Genomic DNA, 23800 nt, shown 5'->3' with positions numbered 1-23800 from the left:
TAGTGAAGATTAAATAGGTACGAGGAAATTACGATGCCACGACAGCAGAATATTCATTATTCTGAAGTGTTTCCTGCTTCCAGGTGCAGCTGGTTCTTGTAAACGTTTTTGTTGAACAAGATTCTATGTTTTGGTAAAGTCATTTTCAACGAGAACAACGATATATAACCTTGAGAGACGACGTTAGTCGCCAAGAGTAGATGGTTTTGAAGAGAGTGTTTTCAAAACAGATGAGACCTCTTCTGCACATTAGACGTTTTCCCACCGATGTGATATCCTACAACCCGCGACTGTCAACGTACTGTTAAAACAAGAGGGCCTTTACAAAATTATCATTTTAGGAGCTTGAAAGTCACCATGAAACTTTGTCGTATTGAACACCTTGAAGAAGTTGTGTGCGAGAACGAGACATCAGCCAGAGTGCGATCATCTAATTGGTCGCAAGATAAGAAATATGAAATATTTTTCGGAGGATCCATAAGCATATTGAAGGATTTAAAAGACGTATTAAATCGCTTATTACGTTTTCGTGTAATAATTGTGATAAAAAATTAAAGTTATGAAATTCTTCTGTTCAGTTTCTGCTAGAAAGAGAAAAGAATGAGTAAATTAAATTGCACGTTTAAGGGCAATTGAGCGAGGTGTGAAAAGGTTGAATACTGTAGGCTCGAGGATGTCGTTTGAAGACACGTTAGCACATTATCAAATTACTTTTGGCTTTGGTAGACAAGGAAGAGTGTTATTTTATTTACGGTTATATGTAAAGCTGTCATTATATTTGTGTTTGTTTAGTTTGCGAAATGAGATATTTTGAAACGTTAATGATTAATTTTGAAAACAGTAAAAAGGAAAAAAAACAGGAAGTGACGTGCTTGTGGTGTAGTGGTTATCACATCCGCTTTACACGCGGAAGGTCCCAGGTTCGATCCCTGGCAGGCACATATTTATGGAAAGCGCCGGTTCTCGTCATCGAGTACAGACGTGTTTTTCGAGCTCCTCATTGCCTTAGTGTAAATTTAACAGCTAAGCTTAGTGAGCGTGTAGTTCTTTTTTTTTTTTGCTAGATTTTTTTTTTTCCTGTTGTTTGACGATGTCTTCATCAACCAAGAAGGTCATGGAAGTTATGCGTCGTACAGTTTTTTGTGGAAACGACAATTCAAGCCATGGGGACGTTATCCATTCTGTTATTTCTACGTTTGGTGCTGCTTCGGTCACTGCTGTAGTTCCTCGCCCGGGTGGATATGAGGTAACTTTTGTTCTTCCCGACGATGTGGACCTGGCTATAGATGCTGGTCTAATTGTAAATGGTGTGCACTGTTCGGCTAATGGTGTCACTAAACGTACTATTACTGTGTCATTTATGGACGTCCCAGAATATATCGACGATGATATTATACTAAATAAACTTAAAGATTATGATTGTGAAGTGAAAAGCCCTATTGTGTGGAAGAGGGACCAGGGCATATACTTAGGTATACGCCATGTTCGTGTGTGTTTTAGTGAGAAGTGTATCTCTTTGCCGTACGTAGTGAAAGTTTTGATCCTTTGGGCAAGGCGGTAATGTTAAAAGTGAAGCATGATCGCCAGTCAAAAGTATGTAATTTATGTTTGGGGGCGGATCATCTATATCGCGATTGCCCCCAGTTTATATGCCGACATTGTCATATGCAGGGACACGTCCGTCAACGTTGTCCCAAGCTTGTTGTTCCTCGAACTTCCTCTAGTGACGACGCTGAAGTGGCCACGCCTACTACTTCTCGTGACGCCGCTGAAGTAGACACGGCTGCTCCCTCTCGTGCAGTGCCTCATGATGTTGACACCATTTCTGTTTGTCCACGCGTTGATTCGGAGGTTCCCCTTTCAAAGGAGGCTGCAGCTACCCATCGGGTGGTGGACGATGTTTCTGCCCGACGATCGACGGTTTCTGGTGGGGCCAGGGAACGGGCAAGTAGTCACCCCCCTGCTGCAGGACGCAATTTTGATCGTCACTTCCCGCCACTTCCGGTTAGTGGTGAGAGTTCCGCCGGCGATGTGGAGGTGCCTCTTCCTCGTCGTTGGAGGTATGCTAGTGTGGTGGCAATGTCTCCTGGTGACACTTCTAAGAAGGGCAGTGGACGAAAACGGGTGTCGGACGTGCCAATACTACGGATATCTCGGGCGAAGGCGAAGGCGGTGTCGCAGCCTTAAATGTGTTTTTGTGACAGTTTGTTTGTTTCAGTTCGTGTAAGACTGTCATTTATTGTTATTTGTACTTTGTGAATATTTGCTTAGATCTTTACATTTATTCTTGTTATTTTTGTGTTTGTGCCAGTTTCCTTTCAATTCTTGTACCTTTACTTTCTCTTTAGCATGGTACATTTACAAAGGGTGGGAGTTTTGAATTGTAATGGGTTGCGTAATGTTAGTAAGCTGGCTTATTATCTGGATTACTTTGTTACTAATTTTGATGTTGTTTGTTTACAGGAAACGTTTTTTACTGATGATTTTCATGATGTCGTTCTGAAATTTTGGCCAGGTGTAGCTTTTTTTAATAATTCTCCTTCTGGCCGACAAGGGGTTGCCATCTTGTTACAGCAGTTTTTGTGTGATAATGTTACATTCGTTTCTTCTGATGGGGTGGGTAGGGTTCTGACAGTCAAATTCAGTTTCGAGTCTTTGTCTTATCTGTTATCATCTGTGTACGCTCCTCGCGATATCTCCGAGCGACGGGAATTTTTCCAAAACTTGGAGTATTGTTTGGATGGTTGCACGGGATTGCTTGTTGTGGGAGATTTTAATTGTGTGGTGGATGTGGCACGCGATCGATTTCCGGTCCGTTTCTACCGTGACGCCAGCCGTTCGGCTTTTGTCCAGTTTCTTAATAGGTTTGATTTACTTGATGCGCATTCACTCATATCGCCGACTACACCTGGTTTCACATGGAAGCGTTTTGTTAATGGTGAGATGATGTCGTCTCGTATTGACAGGGTTTTGCTTTCTTCTACCTTGCAGGGGACTGTCCAACGTTTCCGTACGTTGTGGTTTCCTGCTACAGATCACGCTTTATTGGGCTTCGACCTTACTCTGCGACCCGTTGTCAGAGGTCCTAATTTCTGGCACTTCAATAACCAGTTATTGAGGGATGCCGAATATGTCAAAGCCATTAAGCTGTTGATCGCCAGAAGTCGTAGTTGGTCAGTCTATGGGACTGATAAAATTAAGTGGTATGAACAATTGAAATGCGCGTTCCGTTTACTTACCGAGCGTTATTCGATTCTTCGTGCGCGGGCATCCCGTTCTCGCAAATGTCAGCTTGAGTCGTCCATCAATCGTGAGCTTCGAAAACTGTCCCGTTTCCCTGGTAGGTCTAAGGTCAAATTGTATGAACTTGAAGATGCATTGGAGACTTTGGATCACGATACCATAGAGGGGGCGAGGATTCGATCTCATATTCGTTGGTTTGAGGAGGGTGAGAGATCTACGTCTTACTTTCTTCGTATGGAAAAGGTCCGTCAAAGCAGAATTGAGTTTCGATCCATGCTCACTGATAGGGTGTGGAGGTGTCCGGTGTGGAAGATATCGCTGCTGTTTTACATCAGTATTATTCCGCACTGTACTCTATGGATATCGTTCTGCAGGCAGACATAGATTTAGTTCTCTCATTTGTTGATCGAACTCTTTCCAGTGAACAAGCTAATATTTGTGATGCTCCATTCACGGTTCCGGAAGTTATCGCTGCTTTAGACAGTTTACCGCTGGGCAAATCTCCTGGTTTGGATGGTTTTACCTCCGAATTTTACAAATATTTTCTCCCTCTTTTTTGTTGACGACTTTTATCTGTCTTGTCTCAACTGTTCCACTCTCCACAGTTGCTCCGTACAATGTGTTCTGGGGTAATTGTTCCTATCCCGAAAGGGGGGATCGACGGTTGGCGGCTAACAGCCGGCCTTTGACATTGCTTTGTACTGACTATAAGCTTTTGGCCAAAGTGCTGGCTCGTCGCCTTTCGTCTGTGATCTCCAGTTTAGTTTCAGATGACCAATCCGGGTGTATACCTGGACGGGACGTTGCTGATACTCCGTTAACACTCGTTTTGCTATTGCAATCTTTAGCACGTACCGGCCAGGGTGGAATCTTTTTGAAGCTCGATCAGATGCAAGCCTTTGATCGGGTGGCCTATGACTATCTATTTCAACTTCTTCTGCGTATGGGTTTTGGTTCTACTTTTGTTCATTGGGTTCGTCTTTGCTATACTTCTATTTCTAGTTGTGTAAAGTTTAATGGATTTCTCACTAATGATTTTGCTGTAACTCGGGGTATTCGTCAAGGATGCCCAATGTCTGCTCTACTTTACGTTCTCAGTGTCGAACCGTTACGAAATATGTTAGTCCATAATGTACATATTACTGGTATTGGTGGTGATGTGTTACTCACCACGCCTTCACTTACTTATCAGCATGCTGATGATACCACCTTAACCTTACGAGACGCCGAATCTTTGCCGCATGTGTTGGATGTCTGCCGAACTTTTGGCAAAGCTACTGGTGGGAAGATCAACTGGACCAAGAGTCAGGGTTTGTGGGTTGGGTGTTTGGCCTCTTCTGCAGACTTCGTCCTTGGTGAGTTGAGAATTTCCCAGGATCCTATTCGGATTTTGGGAATAGTTTTCCACTCTAATTTCGATGTCATGCTGCAAGATACGTGGCAGGGTGTATTGCGCAGGGTATCTCGTGTCTTGGTGTCGTGGCGATTTCGTTCTTTGTCGCTAAAGGGTAAATCTCTTGTGGTGAACTCCTTGGTGGCATCGGTGTTATGGTACCCGTTGAATATACTCCCGTTGCCAAGACAGTTTGAGGCTCGATTTCGCAAATGTATACTGGATTTTATTTGGCGGGGAGGTATACATAAAGTGGCATACGGTATTCTGATCCGGAGTTATGATTGTGGAGGTATCAACTTGGTTGATGTTAACACTCGTAAACTCGCATTCCGTTTGAAGTTGTTGCAGCGTTGTTTGGATGCTTCTTGTCCTTCCACCTTGCGACAACTTCTTTCTGGATTTTTTCTTGTTATGGTAATCTCTCTTTGGGCTTTCGGATTCTTCAATGCCGTATTTTGCCACGTTTTGTGAAATCGTTACCTTTCTATATTCAGGAAATGTTTCATGCCTGGAAGGTTCTTCTTGGGGATAAAGGATTGTCCCAGCTCCTCTTTCCCCACAAATTTTGATGAACCTTTGTTTTTCAATCCGGCTATTGTTGATGTTCGCCACCGAACATTTCATTTTCCTGAATTTATTAACGCAGGTTTGGTTCAGGTCCGCCATTTATTGTACGAGGTGCTCCCTGCTTTTCTTCCGGTGGGGCAGTGATTGAAATGTGTACGGACGCTGACCCGTTGGCCAATGCCCGCACAATTTTTTCACATTTTCATATGCTCAAAGAGGCGTTGCCTGTGGACTGGTTGTCGGTTTTGTCCACCCAGCCGGCTCCTCTTCCGTCGTCCACATGTGTTGTGGATTTATATTTTCTGGACCACTCCGATAATCGAGTTCATTTTCAGGGTTTATCTGTGAGGCAACTGGTGGGATATTTACAGTTTTCACTCGCTACTAATTTCCCTGCTCCATTCTACTGGGGATATTGTTCCTCCTGGAGACTGGAAACGCATTCGTAAAACGCTTATTCTTCTTTTGTGGGTTTTTTTGTTTGTGATGTGGATTATTTACTCTGGTTGCGGGCGATTACCACTAATGTCAAGCTGATACATATGGACAGACATCCCACAGGGTTGTGCACTTTCTGTTCCCAGGCGCCGGAAACCATAGACCATCTGTTTTTCCAATGTCCTTTTGTACAGCCCTTGTGGTCATATGTATATAAATTATTGGCATTTTATTTTGGATGTCCCATATCAAACTGGGTATGGAGGAGATGCCTCTTAGTGGGATCTCATCCTTCGTTACCCAGGAGATGCTGGAACATATTCCGTTTGTTTACTAGTTTGGCACGTCAGGTTATATGTTCTGCTCGTTCAGTTTCTTTGGCACGAAATCGCGTCATTCATTTAATTTCCATGTTTAAAGTGCGTGTACGGAGACATATATATCTTCATTATCATAGATCTTTGTTACATAACTCATTAAATGTTTTTTATTCTGTGTATTCTTATGTTGGTAGCTTGGTAACCCAAGGTGCCCAAGGTTATTTCTTGTGTACGTTGTTAAGATAAGTTGTTATTTCATTATATTTTTGTTACCAATGAAAGATCCATTGATTTCTTGTTTGTTAATGTTCATTATAATGTTTGTTGGATTACCTGCTGTTCCAATTACCTCTTTTATTTCTTTTTCCTTAATTTTATTAACTTTGTGGTAATTTTCAGCATGGTAATCTATAGAGTTATTGTTACATGCTAATTCATTAACTTGTGTTTTATTTGTTGTATTTCTGTGTATACCCCCTCGTTGAGGTGGGATAAATAAAGAGAAAAAAAAACAAAAAACATCCGCTTGACACGCGGAAGGTCCCAGGTTCGATCCCTGGCAGGCACATATTTATTATTTAAATCGTTTGTTTCCTTTAATTCAGTTGGTAAGAACGTGGAACGAAATTTTCATCATAAATTCAGTGTTAGAGCGTGAGACGGCTGTGAGATGTCACAGGATTTACACACTTTTTCCTATACTTGTAACCACCTTCCGAAATTCGTATAAATGTTGTTTAATAAACCGAAAAGAATCGCTATTGGTTTTGGATATAATGCGTGCACGGCTGCGAAATTTCACGTTTTCAATAGGCCTTCGTGTAATCGTATAACGTTCGACGAAGAATCTGACCAGCAATTTAGAACTCCTGTTCCATGGAAAGGGTTCATGAGGTTTTTTTTCTATTTCAAATGCGTGAAGAGTGTGAAACGTCGATTCCCGCAACCTTATTTTAAGTTTAGGTAACGTACCTTCTTAGTTGTACAGGTAATGTTTAAAGATCACGACTCCGTCAGTGTTTGTTGAGAACAACTATTCAAGCTGTGACAGCTAATCAACCTATATGTTTCGTTCTTTAACCTTTTGTTTTAAATAGCGGTTAGAACTATTGCATGGATATGCGAGTTATCATCTGCAACTTACTAGTGACGGAAAAGAGTTAAGGCAATTCTTCAAAATCGTTCACCACCGACTGTTTGATGTACTTTATTTTTACCGATCGGTGGAATTGGCGATAATATCGTAACTTCCCATACGTCTGACAATGCATACATGTTATTTGATTGGAATTGGAAATAAACGAACCACAGATAGCGACTCAAAGGTCCTAAACGCCATGTCTTGCCACTCTTACAGGGAAGAGAAGCGACAAGCTATAGAGATCATTGTTTTCTTGAAGACTCCTTGTTCTGTTTATCAATTTTGTCTGATTTCTTTATTTTTCCAGAACGTCTTCACTTAGTAAAGGCTCTTTGCGATGCTTAATATCTTATTGTTGTTATCGAATCTCCTGTTTTACGTACTTATTTAAAAATTGTATTTCTTTCACTTGAATATAGTGAAGATTAAATAGGTACGAGGAAATTACGATGCCACGACAGCAGAATATTCATTATTCTGAAGTGTTTCCTGCTTCCAGGTGCAGCTGGTTCTTGTAAACGTTTTTGTTGAACAAGATTCTATGTTTTGGTAAAGTCATTTTCAACGAGAACAACGATATATAACCTTGAGAGACGACGTTAGTCGCCAAGAGTAGATGGTTTTGAAGAGAGTGTTTTCAAAACAGATGAGACCTCTTCTGCACATTAGACGTTTTCCCACCGATGTGATATCCTACAACCCGCGACTGTCAACGTACTGTTAAAACAAGAGGGCCTTTACAAAATTATCATTTTAGGAGCTTGAAAGTCACCATGAAACTTTGTCGTATTGAACACCTTGAAGAAGTTGTGTGCGAGAACGAGACATCAGCCAGAGTGCGATCATCTAATTGGTCGCAAGATAAGAAATATGAAATATTTTTCGGAGGATCCATAAGCATATTGAAGGATTTAAAAGACGTATTAAATCGCTTATTACGTTTTCGTGTAATAATTGTGATAAAAAAATTAAAGTTATGAAATTCTTCTGTTCAGTTTCTGCTAGAAAGAGAAAAGAATGAGTAAATTAAATTGCACGTTTAAGGGCAATTGAGCGAGGTGTGAAAACGTTGAATACTGTAGGCTCGATGATGTCGTTTGAAGACACGTTAGCACATTATCAAATTACTTTTGGCTTTGGTAGACAAGGAAGAGTGTTATTTTATTTACGGTTATATGTAAAGCTGTCATTATATTTGTGTTTGTTTAGTTTGCGAAATGAGATATTTTGAAACGTTGATGATTAATTTTGAAAACAGTAAAAGGAAGAAAACAGGAAGTGACGTGCTTGTGGTGTAGTGGTTATCACATCCGCTTTACACGCGGAAGGTCCCAGGTTCGATCCCTGGCAGGCACATATTTATTATTTAAAACGTTTGTTTCCTTTTAATTCAGTTGGTAAGAACGTGGAACGAAATTTTCATCATAAATTCAGTGTCAGAGCGTGAGACGGCTGTGAGATGTCACAGGATTTACACACTTTTTTTCCTATACTTGTAACCACCTTCCGAAATTCGTATAAATGTTGTTTAATAAACCGAAAAAGAATCGCTATTGGTTTTGGATATAATGCGTGCACGGCTGCGAAATTTCACGTTTTCAATAGGCCTTCGTGTAATCGTATAACGTTCGACGAAGAATCTGACCAGCAATTTAGAACTCCTGTTCCATGGAAAGGGTTCATGAGGTTTTTTTTTCTATTTCAAATGCGTGAAGAGTGTGAAACGTCGATTCACGCGACCTTATTTTAAGTTTAGGTAACGTACCTTCTTAGTTGTACAGGTAATGTTTAAAGATCACGACTCCGTCAGTGTTTGTTGAGAACAACTATTCAAGCTGTGACAGCTAATCAACCTATATGTTTCGTTCTTTAACCTTTTGTTTTAAATAGCGGTTAGAACTATTGCATGGATATGCGAGTTATCATCTGCAACTTACTAGTGACGGAAAAGAGTTAAGGCAATTCTTCAAAATCGTTCACCACCGACTGTTTGATGTACTTTATTTTACCGATCGGTGGAATTGGCGATAATATCGTAACTTCCCTACGTCTGACAATGCATACATGTTATTTGATTGGAATTGGAAATAAACGAACCACAGATAGCGACTCAAAGGTCCTAAACGCCATGTCTTGCCACTCTTACAGGGAAGAGAAGCGACCGCCTATAGAGATCATTGTTTTCTTGAAGACTCCTTGTTCTGTTTATCAATTTTGTCTGATTTCTTTATTTTTCCAGAATGTCTTCACTTAGTAAAGGCTATTTGCGATGCTTAATATCTTATTGTTGTTATCGAATCTCCTGTTTTACGTACTTATTTAAAATTGTATTTCTTTCACTTGAATATAGTGAAGATTAAATAGGTACGAGGAAATTACGATGCCACGACAGCAGAATATTCATTATTCTGAAGTGTTTCCTGCTTCCAGGTGCAGCTGGTTCTTGTAAACGTTTTTGTTGAACAAGATTCTATGTTTTGGTAAAGTCATTTTCAACGAGAACAACGATATATAACCTTGAGAGACGACGTTAGTCGCCAAGAGTAGATGGCTTTTGAAGAGAGTGTTTTCAAAACAGATGAGACCTCTTCTGCACATTAGACGTTTTCCCACCGATGTGATATCCTACAACCCGCGACTGTCAACGTACTGTTAAAACAAGAGCGCCTTTACAAAATTATCATTTTAGGAGCTTGAAAGTCACCATGAAACTTTGTCGTATTGAACACCTTGAAGAAGTTGTGTGCGAGAACGAGACATCAGCCAGAGTGCGATCATCTAATTGGTCGCAAGATAAGAAATATGAAATATTTTTCGGAGGATCCATAAGCATATTGAAGGATTTAAAAGACGTATTAAATCGCTTATTACGTTTTCGTGTAATAATTGTGATAAAAAAATTAAAGTTATGAAATTCTTCTGTTCAGTTTCTGCTAGAAAGAGAAAAGAATGAGTAAATTAAATTGCACGTTTAAGGGCAATTGAGCGAGGTGTGAAAACGTTGAATACTGTAGGCTCGATGATGTCGTTTGAAGACACGTTAGCACATTATCAAATTACTTTTGGCTTTGGTAGACAAGGAAGAGTGTTATTTTATTTACGGTTATATGTAAAGCTGTCATTATATTTGTGTTTGTTTAGTTTGCGAAATGAGATATTTTGAAACGTTGATGATTAATTTTGAAAACAGTAAAAGGAAGAAAACACGAAGTGACGTGCTTGTGGTGTAGTGGTTGTCACATCCGCTTTACACGCGGAAGGTCCCAGGTTCGACCCTGGCAGGCACATATTTATTATTTAAATCGTTTGTTTCCTTTAATTCAGTTGGTAAGAACGTGGAACGAAATTTTCATCATAAATTCAGTGTCAGAGCGTGAGACGGCTGTGAGATGTCACAGGATTTACACACTTTTTTCCTATACTTGTAACCACCTTCCGAAATTCGTATAAATGTTGTTTAATAAACCGAAAAAGAATCGCTATTGGTTTTGGATATAATGCGTGCACGGCTGCGAAATTTCACGTTTTCAATAGGCCTTCGTGTAATCATATAACGTTCGACGAAGAATCTGACCAGCAATTTAGAACTCCTGTTCCATGGAAAGGGTTCATGAGTTTTTTTTTTTCTATATCGAATGCGTGAAGAGTGTGAAACGTCGATTCACGCGACCTTATTTTAAGTTTAGGTAACGTACCTTCTTAGTTGTACAGGTAATGTTTAAAGATCACGACTCCGTCAGTGTTTGTTGAGAACAACTATTCAAGCTGTGACAGCTAATCAACCTATATGTTTCGTTCTTTAACCTTTGTTTTAAATAGCGGTTAGAACTATTGCATGGATATGCGAGTTATCATCTGCAACTTACTAGTGACGGAAAAGAGTTAAGGCAATTCTTCAAAATCGTTCACCACCGACTGTTTGATGTACTTTATTTTTACCGATCGGTGGAATTGGCGATAATATCGTAACTTCCCCTACGTCTGACAATGCATACATGTTATTTGATTGGAATTGGAAATAAACGAACCACAGATAGCGACTCAAAGGTCCTAAACGCCATGTCTTGCCACTCTTACAGGGAAGAGAAGCGACAACCTATGGAGATCATTGTTTTCTTGAAGACTCCTTGTTCTGTTATCAATTTTTGTCTGATTTCTTTATTTTTCCAGAATGTCTTCACTTAGTAAAGGCTATTTGCGATGCTTAATATCTTATTGTTGTTATCGAATCTCCTGTTTTACGTACTTATTTAAAATTGTATTTCTTTCACTTGAATATAGTGAAGATTAAATAGGTACGAGGAAATTACGATGCCACGACAGCAGAATATTCATTATTCTGAAGTGTTTCCTGCTTCCAGGTGCAGCTGGTTCTTGTAAACGTTTTTTGTTGAACAAGATTCTATGTTTTGGTAAAGTCATTTTCAACGAGAACAACGATATATAACCTTGAGAGACGACGTTAGTCGCCAAGAGTAGATGGTTTTGAAGAGAGTGTTTTCAAAACAGATGAGACCTCTTCTGCACATTAGACGTTTTCCCACCGATGTGATATCCTACAACCCGCGACTGTCAACGTACTGTTAAAACAAGAGGGCCTTTACAAAATTATCATTTTAGGAGCTTGAAAGTCACCATGAAACTTTGTCGTATTGAACACCTTGAAGAAGTTGTGTGCGAGAACGAGACATCAGCCAGAGTGCGATCATCTAATTGGTCGCAAGATAAGAAATATGAAATATTTTTCGGAGGATCCATAAGCATATTGAAGGATTTAAAAGACGTATTAAATCGCTTATTACGTTTTCGTGTAATAATTGTGATAAAAAAATTAAAGTTATGAAATTCTTCTGTTCAGTTTCTGCTAGAAAGAGAAAAGAATGAGTAAATTAAATTGCACGTTTAAGGGCAATTGAGCGAGGTGTGAAAACGTTGAATACTGTAGGCTCGATGATGTCGTTTGAAGACACGTTAGCACATTATCAAATTACTTTTGGCTTTGGTAGACAAGGAAGAGTGTTATTTTATTTACGGTTATATGTAAAGCTGTCATTATATTTGTGTTTGTTTAGTTTGCGAAATGAGATATTTTGAAACGTTGATGATTAATTTTGAAAACAGTAAAAGGAAAAAAACAGGAAGTGACGTGCTTGTGGTGTAGTGGTTATCACATCCGCTTTACACGCGGAAGGTCCCAGGTTCGATCCCTGGCAGGCACATATTTATTATTTAAATCGTTTGTTTCCTTTTAATTCAGTTGGTAAGAACGTGGAACGAAATTTTCATCATAAATTCAGTGTCAGAGCGTGAGACGGCTGTGAGATGTCACAGGATTTACATACTTTTTTCCTATACTTGTAACCACCTTCCGAAATTCGTATAAATGTTGTTAAATAAACCGAAAAAAATCGCTATTCGTTTTGGATATAATGCGTGCACGGCTGCGAAATTTCACGTTTTCAATAGGCCTTCGTGTAATCATATAACGTTCGACGAAGAATCTGACCAGCAATTTAGAACTCCTGTTCCATGGAAAGGGTTCATGAGGTTTTCTTTCTATTTCAAATGCGTGAAGAGTGTGAAACGTCGATTCACGCGACCTTATTTTAAGTTTAGGTAACGTACCTTCTTAGTTGTACAGGTAATGTTTAAAGATCACGACTCCGTCAGTGTTTGTTGAGAACAACTATTCAAGCTGTGACAGCTAATCAACCTATATGTTTCGTTCTTTAACCTTTTGTTTTAAATAGCGGTTAGAACTATTGCATGGATATGCGAGTTATCATCTGCAACTTACTAGTGACGGAAAAGAGTTAAGGCAATTCTTCAAAATCGTTCACCACCGACTGTTTGATGTACTTTATTTTTACCGATCGGTGGAATTGGCGATAATATCGTAACTTCCCCTACGTCTGACAATGCATACATGTTATTTGATTGGAATTGGAAATAAACGAACCACAGATAGCGACTCAAAGGTCCTAAACGCCATGTCTTGCCACTCTTACAGGGAAGAGAAGCGACAACCTATGGAGATCATTGTTTTCTTGAAGACTCCTTGTTCTGTTTATCAATTTTTGTCTGATTTCTTTATTTTTCCAGAATGTCTTCACTTAGTAAAGGCTATTTGCGATGCTTAATATCTTATTGTTGTTATCGAATCTCCTGTTTTACGTACTTATTTAAAAATTGTATTTCTTTCACTTGAATATAGTGAAGATTAAATAGGTACGAGGAAATTACGATGCCACGACAGCAGAATATTCATTATTCTGAAGTGTTTCCTGCTTCCAGGTGCAGCTGGTTCTTGTAAACGTTTTTGTTGAACAAGATTCTATGTTTTGGTAAAGTCATTTTCAACGAGAACAACGATATATAACCTTGAGAGACGACGTTAGTCGCCAAGAGTAGATGGTTTTTGAAGAGAGTGTTTTCAAAACAGATGAGACCTCTTCTGCACATTAGACGTTTTCCCACCGATGTGATATCCTACAACCCGCGACTGTCAACGTACTGTTAAAACAAGAGGGCCTTTACAAAATTATCATTTTAGGAGCTTGAAAGTCACCATGAAACTTTGTCGTATTGAACACCTTGAAGAAGTTGTGTGCGAGAACGAGACATCAGCCAGAGTGCGATCATCTAATTGGTCGCAAGATAAGAAATATGAAATATTTTCGGAGGATCCATAAGCATATTGAAGGATTTAAAAGACGTATTAAATCGCTTATTACGTTTTCGTGTAATAATTGTGATAAAAAAATTAAAGTTATGAAATTCTTCTGTTCAGTTTCTGCTAGAAAGAGAAAAGAATGAGTAAATTAAATTGCACGTTTAAGGGCAATTGAGCGAGGTGTGAAAACGTTGAATACTGTAGGCTCGATGATGTCGTTTGAAGACACGTTAGCACATTATCAAATTACTTTTGGCTTTGGTAGACAAGGAAGAGTGTTATTTTATTTACGGTTATATGTAAAGCTGTCATTATATTTGTGTTTGTTTAGTTTGCGAAATGAGATATTTTGAAACGTTGATGATTAATTTTGAAAACAGTAAAAGGAAGAAAACAGGAAGTGACGTGCTTGTGGTGTAGTGGTTATCACATCCGCTTTACACGCGGAAGGTCCCAGGTTCGATCCCTGGCAGGCACATATTTATTATTTAAATCGTTTGTTTCCTTTTAATTCAGTTGGTAAGAACGTGGAACGAAATTTTCATCATAAATTCAGTGTCAGAGCGTGAGACGGCTGTGAGATGTCACAGGATTTACACACTTTTTTCCTATACTTGTAACCACCTTCCGAAATTCGTATAAATGTTGTTTAATAAACCGAAAAAGAATCGCTATTGGTTTTGGATATAATGCGTGCACGGCTGCGAAATTTCACGTTTTCAATAGGCCTTCGTGTAATCATATAACGTTCGACGAAGAATCTGACCAGCAATTTATAACTCCTGTTCCATGGAAAGGGTTCATGAGTTTTTTTTTTCTATTTCAAATGCGTGAAGAGTGTGAAACGTCGATTCACGCGACCTTATTTTAAGTTTAGGTAACGTACCTTCTTAGTTGTACAGGTAATGTTTAAAGATCACGACTCCGTCAGTGTTTGTTGAGAACAACTATTCAAGCTGTGACAGCTAATCAACCTATATGTTTCGTTCTTTAACCTTTTGTTTTAAATAGCGGTTAGAACTATTGCATGGATATGCGAGTTATCATCTGCAACTTACTAGTGACGGAAAAGAGTTAAGGCAATTCTTCAAAATCGTTCACCACCGACTGTTTGATGTACTTTATTTTTACCGATCGGTGGAATTGGCGATAATATCGTAAATTCCCCTACGTCTGACAATGCATACATGTTATTTGATTGGAATTGGAAATAAACGAACCACAGATAGCGACTCAAAGGTCCTAAACGCCATGTCTTGCCTCTCTTACAGGGAAGAGAAGCGACAACCCATGGAGATCATTGGTTTCTTGAAGACTCCTTGTTCTGTTTATCAATTTTTGTCTGATTTCTTTATTTTTCCAGAATGTCTTCACTTAGTAAAGGCTATTTGCGATGCTTAATATCTTATTGTTGTTATCGAATCTCCTGTTTTACGTACTTATTTAAAAATTGTATTTCTTTCACTTGAATATAGCGAAGATTAAATAGGTACGAGGAAATTACGATGCCACGACAGCAGAATATTCATTATTCTAAAGTGTTTCCTGCTTCCAGGTGCAGCTGGTTCTTGTAAACGTTTTTGTTGAACAAGATTCTATGTTTTGGTAAAGTCATTTTCAACGAGAACAACGATATATAACCTTGAGAGACGACGTTAGTCGCCAAGAGTAGATGGTTTTTGAAGAGAGTGTTTTCAAAACAGATGAGACCTCTTCTGCACATTAGACGTTTTCCCACCGATGTGATATCCTACAACCCGCGACTGTCAACGTACTGTTAAAACAAGAGGGCCTTTACAAAATTATTATTTTAGGAGCTTCAAAGTCACCATGAAACTTTGTCGTATTGAACACCTTGAAGAAGTTGTGTGCGAGAACGAGACATCAGCCAGAGTGCGATCATCTAATTGGTCGCAAGATAAGAAATATGAAATATTTTCGGAGGATCCATAAGCATATTGAAGGATTTAAAAGACGTATTAAATCGCTTATTACGTTTTCGTGTAATAATTGTGATAAAAATTTAAAGTTATGAAATTCTTCTGTTCAGTTTCTGCTAGAAAGAGAAAGGAATGAGTAAATTAAATTGCACGTTTAAGGGCAATTGAGCGAGGTGTGAAAACGTTGAATACTGTAGGCTCGATGATGTCGTTTGAAGACACGTTAGCACATTATCAAATTACTTTTGGCTTTGGTAGACAAGGAAGAGTGTTATTTTATTTACGGTTATATGTAAAGCTGTCATTATATTTGTGTTTGTTTAGTTTCCGAAATGAGATATTTTGAAACGGTGATGATTAATTTTGAAAACAGTAAAAGGAAGAAAACAGGAAGTGACGTGCTTGTGGTGTAGTGGTTATCACATCCGCTTTACACGCGGAAGGTCCCAGGTTCGATCCCTGGCAGGCACATATTTATTATTTAAATCGTTTGTTTCCTTTTAATTCAGTTGGTAAGAACGTGGAACGAAATTTTTATCATAAATTCAGTGTCAGAGCGTGAGACGGCTGTGAGATGTCACAGGATTTACACACTTTTTCCTATACTTGTAACCACCTTCCGAAATTCGTATAAATGTTGTTTAATAAACCGAAAAGAATCGCTATTCGTTTTGGATATAATGCGTGCACGGCTGCGAAATTTCACGTTTTCAATAGGCCTTCCTGTAATCATATAACGTTCGACGAAGAATCTGACCAGCAATTTAGAACTCCTGTTCCAAGGAATGGGTTCATGAGGTTTTCTTTCTATTTCAAATGCGTGAAGAGTGTGAAACGTCGATTCACGCGACCTTATTTTAAGTTTAGGTAACGTACCTTCTTAGTTGTACAGGTAATGTTTAAAGATCACGACTCCGTCAGTGTTTGTTGAGAACAACTATTCAAGCTGTGACAGCTAATCAACCTATATGTTTCGTTCTTTAACCTTTTGTTTTAAATAGCGGTTAGAACTATTGCATGGATATGCGAGTTATCATCTGCAACTTACTAGTGACGGAAAAGAGTTAAGGCAATTCTTCAAAATCGTTCACCACCGACTGTTTGATGTACTTTATTTTTACCGATCGGTGGAATTGGCGATAATATCGTAACTTACACTACGTCTGACAATGCATACATGTTATTTGATTGGAATTGGAAATAAACGAACCACAGATAGCGACTCAAAGGTCCTAAACGCCATGTCTTGCCACTCTTACAGGGAAGAGAAGCGACCGCCTATAGAGATCATTGTTTTCTTGAAGACTCCTTGTTCTGTTTATCAATTTTTGTCTGATTTCTTTATTTTTCCAGAATGTCTTCACTTAGTAAAGGCTTTTGCGATGCTTAATATCTTATTGTTGTTATCGAATCTCCTGTTTTACGTACTTATTTAAAATTGTATTTCTTTCACTTGAATATAGTGAAGATTAAATAGGTACGAGGAAATTACGATGCCACGACAGCAGAATATTTATTATTCTGAAGTGTTTCCTGCTTCCAGGTGCAGCTGGTTCTTGTAAACGTTTTTGTTGAACAAGATTCTATGTTTTGGTAAAGTCATTTTCAACGAGAACAACGATATATAACCTTGAGAGACGACGTTAGTCGCCAAGAGTAGATGGTTTTTGAAGAGAGTGTTTTCAAAACAGATGAGACCTCTTCTGCACATTAGACGTTTTCCCACCGATGTGATATCCTACAACCCGCGACTGTCAACGTACTGTTAAAACAAGAGGGCCTTTACAAAATTATCATTTTAGGAGCTTGAAAGTCACCATGAAACTTTGTCGTATTGAACACCTTGAAGAAGTTGTGTGCGAGAACGAGACATCAGCCAGAGTGCGATCATCTAATTGGTCGCAAGATAAGAAATATGAAATATTTTTCGGAGGATCCATAAGCATATTGAAGGATTTAAAAGACGTATTAAATCGCTTATTACGTTTTCGTGTAATAATTGTGATAAAAAATTAAAGTTATGAAATTCTTCTGTTCAGTTTCTGCTAGAAAGAGAAAAGAATGAGTAAATTAAATTGCACGTTTAAGGGCAATTGAGCGAGGTGTGAAAACGTTGAATACTGTAGGCTCGATGATGTCGTTTGAAGACACGTTAGCACATTATCAAATTACTTTTGGCTTTGGTAGACAAGGAAGAGTGTTATTTTATTTACGGTTATATGTAAAGCTGTCATTATATTTGTGTTTGTTTAGTTTGCGAAATAACATAGTTTGAAACGGTGATGATTAATTTTGAAAACAGTAAAAAGGAAGAAAACAGGAAGTGACGTGCTTGTGGTGTAGTGGTTATCACATCCGCTTTACACGCGGAAGGTCCCAGGTTCGATCCCTGGCAGGCACATATTTATTATTTAAATCGTTTGTTTCCTTTTAATTCAGTTGGTAAGAACGTGGAACGAAATTTTCATCATAAATTCAGTGTTAGAGCGTGAGACGGCTGTGAGATGTCACAGGATTTACACACTTTTTTCCTATACTTGTAACCACCTTCCGAAATTCGTATAAATGTTGTTTAATAAACCGAAAAGAATCGCTATTGGTTTTGGATATAATGCGTGCACGGCTGCGAAATTTCACGTTTTCAATAGGCCTTCGTGTAATCATATAACGTTCGACGAAGAATCTGACCAGCAATTTAGAACTCCTGTTCCATGGAAAGGGTTCATGAGTTTTTTTTTTTCTATTTCAAATGCGTGAAGAGTGTGAAACGTCGATTCACGCGACCTTATTTTAAGTTTAGGTAACGTACCTTCTTAGTTGTACAGGTAATGTTTAAAGATCACGACTCCGTCAGTGTTTGTTGAGAACAACTATTCAAGCTGTGACAGCTAATCAACCTATATGTTTCGTTCTTTAACCTTTTGTTTTAAATAGCGGTTAGAACTATTGCATGGATATGCGAGTTATCATCTGCAACTTACTAGTGACGGAAAAGAGTTAAGGCAATTCTTCAAAATCGTTCACCACCGACTGTTTGATGTACTTTATTTTTACCGATCGGTGGAATTGGCGATAATATCGTAAATTCCACTACGTCTGACAATGCATACATGTTATTTGATTGGAATTGGAAATAAACGAACCACAGATAGCGACTCAAAGGTCCTAAACGCCATGTCTTGCCACTCTTACAGGGAAGAGAAGCGACCGCCTATAGAGATCATTGTTTTCTTGAAGACTCCTTGTTCTGTTTATCAATTTTGTCTGATTTCTTTATTTTTCCAGAATGTCTTCACTTAGTAAAGGCTATTTGCGATGCTTAATATCTTATTGTTGTTATCGAATCTCCTGTTTTACGTACTTATTTAAAAATTGTATTTCTTTCACTTGAATATAGTGAAGATTAAATAGGTACGAGGAAATTACGATGCCACGACAGCAGAATATTCATTATTCTGAAGTGTTTCCTGCTTCCAGGTGCAGCTGGTTCTTGTAAACGTTTTGTTGAACAAGATTCTATGTTTTGGTAAAGTCATTTTCAACGAGAACAACGATATATAACCTTGAGAGACGACGTTAGTCGCCAAGAGTAGATGGTTTTGAAGAGAGTGTTTTCAAAACAGATGAGACCTCTTCTGCACATTAGACGTTTTCCACCGATGTGATATCCTACAACCCGCGACTGTCAACGTACTGTTAAAACAAGAGGGCCTTTACAAAATTATCATTTTAGGAGCTTGAAAGTCACCATGAAACTTTGTCGTATTGAACACCTTGAAGAAGTTGTGTGCGAGAACGAGACATCAGCCAGAGTGCGATCATCTAATTGGTCGCAAGATAAGAAATATGAAATATTTTTCGCAGGATCCATAAGCATATTGAAGGATTTAAAAGACGTATTAAATCGCTTATTACGTTTTCGTGTAATAATTGTGATAAAAAAATTAAAGTTATGAAATTCTTCTGTTCAGTTTCTGCTAGAAAGAGAAAAGAATGAGTAAATTAAATTGCACGTTTAAGGGCAATTGAGCGAGGTGTGAAAACGTTGAATACTGTAGGCTCGATGATGTCGTTTGAAGACACGTTAGCACATTATCAAATTACTTTTGGCTTTGGTAGACAAGGAAGAGTGTTATTTTATTTACGGTTATATGTAAAGCTGTCATTATATTTCTGTTTGTTTAGTTTGCGAAATGAGATATTTTGAAACGTTAATGATTAATTTTGAAAAGAGTAAAAGGAAGAAAACAGGAAGTGACGTGCTTGTGGTGTAGTGGTTATCACATCCGCTTTACACGCGGAAGGTCCCAGGTTCGATCCCTGGCAGGCACATATTTATTATTTAAATCGTTTGTTTCCTTTTAATTCAGTTGGTAAGAACGTGGAACGAAATTTTTATCATAAATTCAGTGTCAGAGCGTGAGACGGCTGTGAGATGTCACAGGATTTACATACTTTTTTCCTATACTTGTAACCACCTTCCGAAATTCGTATAAATGTTGTTTAATAAACCGAAAAGAATCGCTATTGGTTTTGATATAATGCGTGCACGGCTGCGAAATTTCACGTTTTCAATAGGCCTTCGTGTAATCATATAACGTTCGACGAAGAATCTGACCAGCAATTTAGAACTCCTGTTCCATGGAAAGGGTTCATGAGGTTTTTTTTCTATTTCAAATGCGTGAAGAGTGTGAAACGTCGATTCACGCAACCTTATTTTAAGTTTAGGTAACGTACCTTCTTAGTTGTACAGGTAATGTTTAAAGATCACGACTCCGTCAGTGTTTGTTGAGAACAACTATTCAAGCTGTGACAGCTAATCAACCTATATGTTTCGTTCTTTAACCTTTTGTTTTAAATAGCGGTTAGAACTATTGCATGGATATGCGAGTTATCATCTGCAACTTACTAGTGACGGAAAAGAGTTAAGGCAATTCTTCAAAATCGTTCACCACCGACTGTTTGATGTACTTTATTTTTACCGATCGGTGGAATTGGCGATAATATCGTAAATTCCACTACGTCTGACAATGCATACATGTTATTTGATTGGAATTGGAAATAAACGAACCACAGATAGCGACTCAAAGGTCCTAAACGCCATGTCTTGCCACTCTTACAGGGAAGAGAAGCGACCGCCTATAGAGATCATTGTTTTCTTGAAGACTCCTTGTTCTGTTTATCAATTTTTGTCTGATTTCTTTATTTTTCCAGAATGTCTTCACTTAGTAAAGGCTATTTGCGATGCTTAATATCTTATTGTTGTTATCGAATCTCCTGTTTTACGTACTTATTTAAAAATTGTATTTCTTTCACTTGAATATAGTGAAGATTAAATAGGTACGAGGAAATTACGATGCCACGACAGCAGAATATACATTATTCTGAAGTGTTTCCTGCTTCCAGGTGCAGCTGGTTCTTGTAAACGTTTTTGTTGAACAAGATTCTATGTTTTGGTAAAGTCATTTTCAACGAGAACAACGATATATAACCTTGAGAGACGACGTTAGTCGCCAAGAGTAGATGGTTTTTGAAGAGAGTGTTTTCAAAACAGATGAGACCTCTTCTGCACATTAGACGTTTTCCCACCGTTGTGATATCCTACAACTCGCGACTGTCAACGTACTGTTAAAAGAAGAGCGCCTTTACAAAATTATCATTTTAGGAGCTTGAGAGTCACCATGAAACTTTGTCGTATTGAACACCTTGAAGAAGTTGTGTGCGAGAACGAGACATCAGCCAGAGTGCGATCATCTAATTGGTCGCAAGATAAGAAATATGAAATATTTTTCGGAGGATCCATAAGCATATTGAAGGATTTAAAAGACGTATTAAATCGCTTATTACGTTTTCGTGTAATAATTGTGATAAAAAAATTAAAGTTATGAAATTCTTCTGTTCAGTTTCTACTAGAAAGAGAAAAGAATGAGTAAATTAAATTGCACGTTTAAAGGCAATTGAGCGAGGGGTGAAAACGTTGAATACTGTAGGCTCGATGATGTCGTTTGAAGACACGTTAGCACAATATCAAATTACTTTTGGCTTTGGTAGACAAGGAAGAGTGTTATTTTATTTACGGTTATATGTAAAGCTGTCATTATATTTGTGTTTGTTTAGTTTGCGAAATGAGATATTTTGAAACGTTAATGATTAATTTTGAAAACAGTAAAAAGGAAGAAAACAGGAAGTGACGTGCTTGTGGTGTAGTGGTTATCACATCCGCTTTACACGCGGAAGGTCCCAGGTTCGATCCCTGGCAGGCACATATTTATTATATAAATCGTTTGTTTCCTTTAATTCAGTTGGTAAGAACGTGGAACGAAATTTTCATCATAAATTCAGTGTCAGAGCGTGAGACGGTTCTGAGATGTCACAGGATTTACACACTTTTTTCCTTTTCTTCTAACCACCTTCCGAAATTCGTATCAATGTTGTTTAATAAACCGAAAAAGAATCGCTATTGGTTTTGACTGCGAAATTTCACGTTTTCAATAGGCCTTCGTGTAATCATATAACTTTCGACGAAGTATCTGACCAGCAATTAAGAACTCCTGTTCCATGGAAAGGGTTCATGAGGTTTTTTTTTCTATTTCAAATGCGTGAAGAGTGTGAAACGTCGATTCACGCGACCTTATTTTAAGTTTAGGTAACGTACCTTCTTAGTTGTACAGGTAATGTTTAAAGATCACGACTCCGTCAGTGTTTGTTGAGAACAACTATTCAAGCTGTGACAGCTAATCAACCTATATGTTTCGTTCTTTAACCTTTTGTTTTAAATAGCGGTTAGAACTATTGCATGGATATGCGAGTTATCATCTGCAACTTACTAGTGACGGAAAAGAGTTAAGGCAATTCTTCAAAATCGTTCACCACCGACTGTTTGATGTACTTTATTTTTACCGATCGGTGGAATTGGCGATAATATCGTAACTTCCACTACGTCTGACAATGCATACATGTTATTTGATTGGAATTGGAAATAAACGAACCACAGATAGCGACTCAAAGGTCCTAAACGCCATGTCTTGCCACTCTTACAGGGAAGAGAAGCGACCGCCTATAGAGATCATTGTTTTCTTGAAGACTCCTTGTTCTGTTTATCAATTTTGTCTGATTTCTTTATTTTCCAGAATGTCTTCACTTAGTAAAGGCTATTTGCGATGCTTAATATCTTATTGTTGTTATCGAATCTCCTGTTTTACGTACTTATTTAAAAATTGTATTTCTTTCACTTGAATATAGTGAAGATTAAATAGGTACGAGGAAATTACGATGCCACGACAGCAGAATATACATTATTCTGAAGTGTTTCCTGCTTCCAGGTGCAGCTGGTTCTTGTAAACGTTTTTGTTGAACAAGATTCTATGTTTTGGTAAAGTCATTTTCAACGAGAACAACGATATATAACCTTGAGAGACGACGTTAGTCGCCAAGAGTAGATGGTTTTTGAAGAGAGTGTTTTCAAAACAGATGAGACCTCTTCTGCACATTAGACGTTTTCCCACCGATGTGATATCCTACAACCCGCGACTGTCAACGTACTGTTAAAACAAGAGGGCCTTTACAAAATTATCATTTTAGGAGCTTGAGAGTCACCATGAAACTTTGTCGTATTGAACACCTTGAAGAAGTTGTGTGCGAGAACGAGACATCAGCCAGAGTGCGATCATCTAATTGGTCGCAAGATAAGAAATATGAAATATTTTTCGGAGGATCCATAAGCATATTGAAGGATTTAAAAGACGTATTAAATCGCTTATTACGTTTTCGTGTAATAATTGTGATAAAAAAATTAAAGTTATGAAATTCTTCTGTTCAGTTTCTACTAGAAAGAGAAAAGAACGAGTAAATTAAATTGCACGTTTAAAGGCAATTGAGCGAGGTGTGAAAACGTTGAATACTGTAGGCTCGATGATGTCGTTTGAAGACACGTTAGCATTATCAAATTACTTTTGGCTTTGTAGACAAGGAAGAGTGTTATTTTATTTACGGTTATATGTAAAGCTGTCATTATATTTGTGTTTGTTTAGTTTGCGAAATGAGATATTTGAAACGTTAATGATTAATTTTGAAAACAGTAAA

The 23800-nt window shown here is 38.2% G+C and overlaps 8 non-coding genes across 8 annotated transcripts; all 8 read left to right on the top strand.

Moving 5' to 3' along the window:
* Nucleotides 1–868: 868 nt before the first annotated feature.
* On the top strand, nt 869–941 carry TRNAV-UAC (transfer RNA valine (anticodon UAC)). Its single transcript has one exon. It is a non-coding gene; the product is annotated as a tRNA-Val (tRNA).
* Nucleotides 942–8388: 7447 nt separating this feature from the next.
* TRNAV-UAC (transfer RNA valine (anticodon UAC)) lies at nt 8389–8461 on the top strand. The gene has a single exon. It is a non-coding gene; the product is annotated as a tRNA-Val (tRNA).
* Nucleotides 8462–12251: 3790 nt separating this feature from the next.
* On the top strand, nt 12252–12324 carry TRNAV-UAC (transfer RNA valine (anticodon UAC)). The gene has a single exon. It is a non-coding gene; the product is annotated as a tRNA-Val (tRNA).
* Nucleotides 12325–14183: 1859 nt separating this feature from the next.
* TRNAV-UAC (transfer RNA valine (anticodon UAC)) lies at nt 14184–14256 on the top strand. The gene has a single exon. It is a non-coding gene; the product is annotated as a tRNA-Val (tRNA).
* Nucleotides 14257–16116: 1860 nt separating this feature from the next.
* On the top strand, nt 16117–16189 carry TRNAV-UAC (transfer RNA valine (anticodon UAC)). Its single transcript has one exon. It is a non-coding gene; the product is annotated as a tRNA-Val (tRNA).
* A 1857-nt stretch (nt 16190–18046) lies between these two features.
* On the top strand, nt 18047–18119 carry TRNAV-UAC (transfer RNA valine (anticodon UAC)). The gene has a single exon. It is a non-coding gene; the product is annotated as a tRNA-Val (tRNA).
* Nucleotides 18120–19977: 1858 nt separating this feature from the next.
* Nucleotides 19978–20050, top strand: TRNAV-UAC (transfer RNA valine (anticodon UAC)). The gene has a single exon. It is a non-coding gene; the product is annotated as a tRNA-Val (tRNA).
* A 1860-nt stretch (nt 20051–21910) lies between these two features.
* Nucleotides 21911–21983, top strand: TRNAV-UAC (transfer RNA valine (anticodon UAC)). Its single transcript has one exon. It is a non-coding gene; the product is annotated as a tRNA-Val (tRNA).
* The last annotated feature ends 1817 nt before the right edge of the window (nt 21984–23800 follow it).

This window comes from Tachypleus tridentatus, chromosome 13 (assembly GCF_004210375.1).
Source record: "Tachypleus tridentatus isolate NWPU-2018 chromosome 13, ASM421037v1, whole genome shotgun sequence".
NCBI lineage: Eukaryota > Metazoa > Arthropoda > Merostomata > Xiphosura > Limulidae > Tachypleus > Tachypleus tridentatus.
The sequence above is the reverse complement of the archived record's forward strand: the minus strand, read 5'-3'. Positions and strand labels throughout refer to the sequence as shown.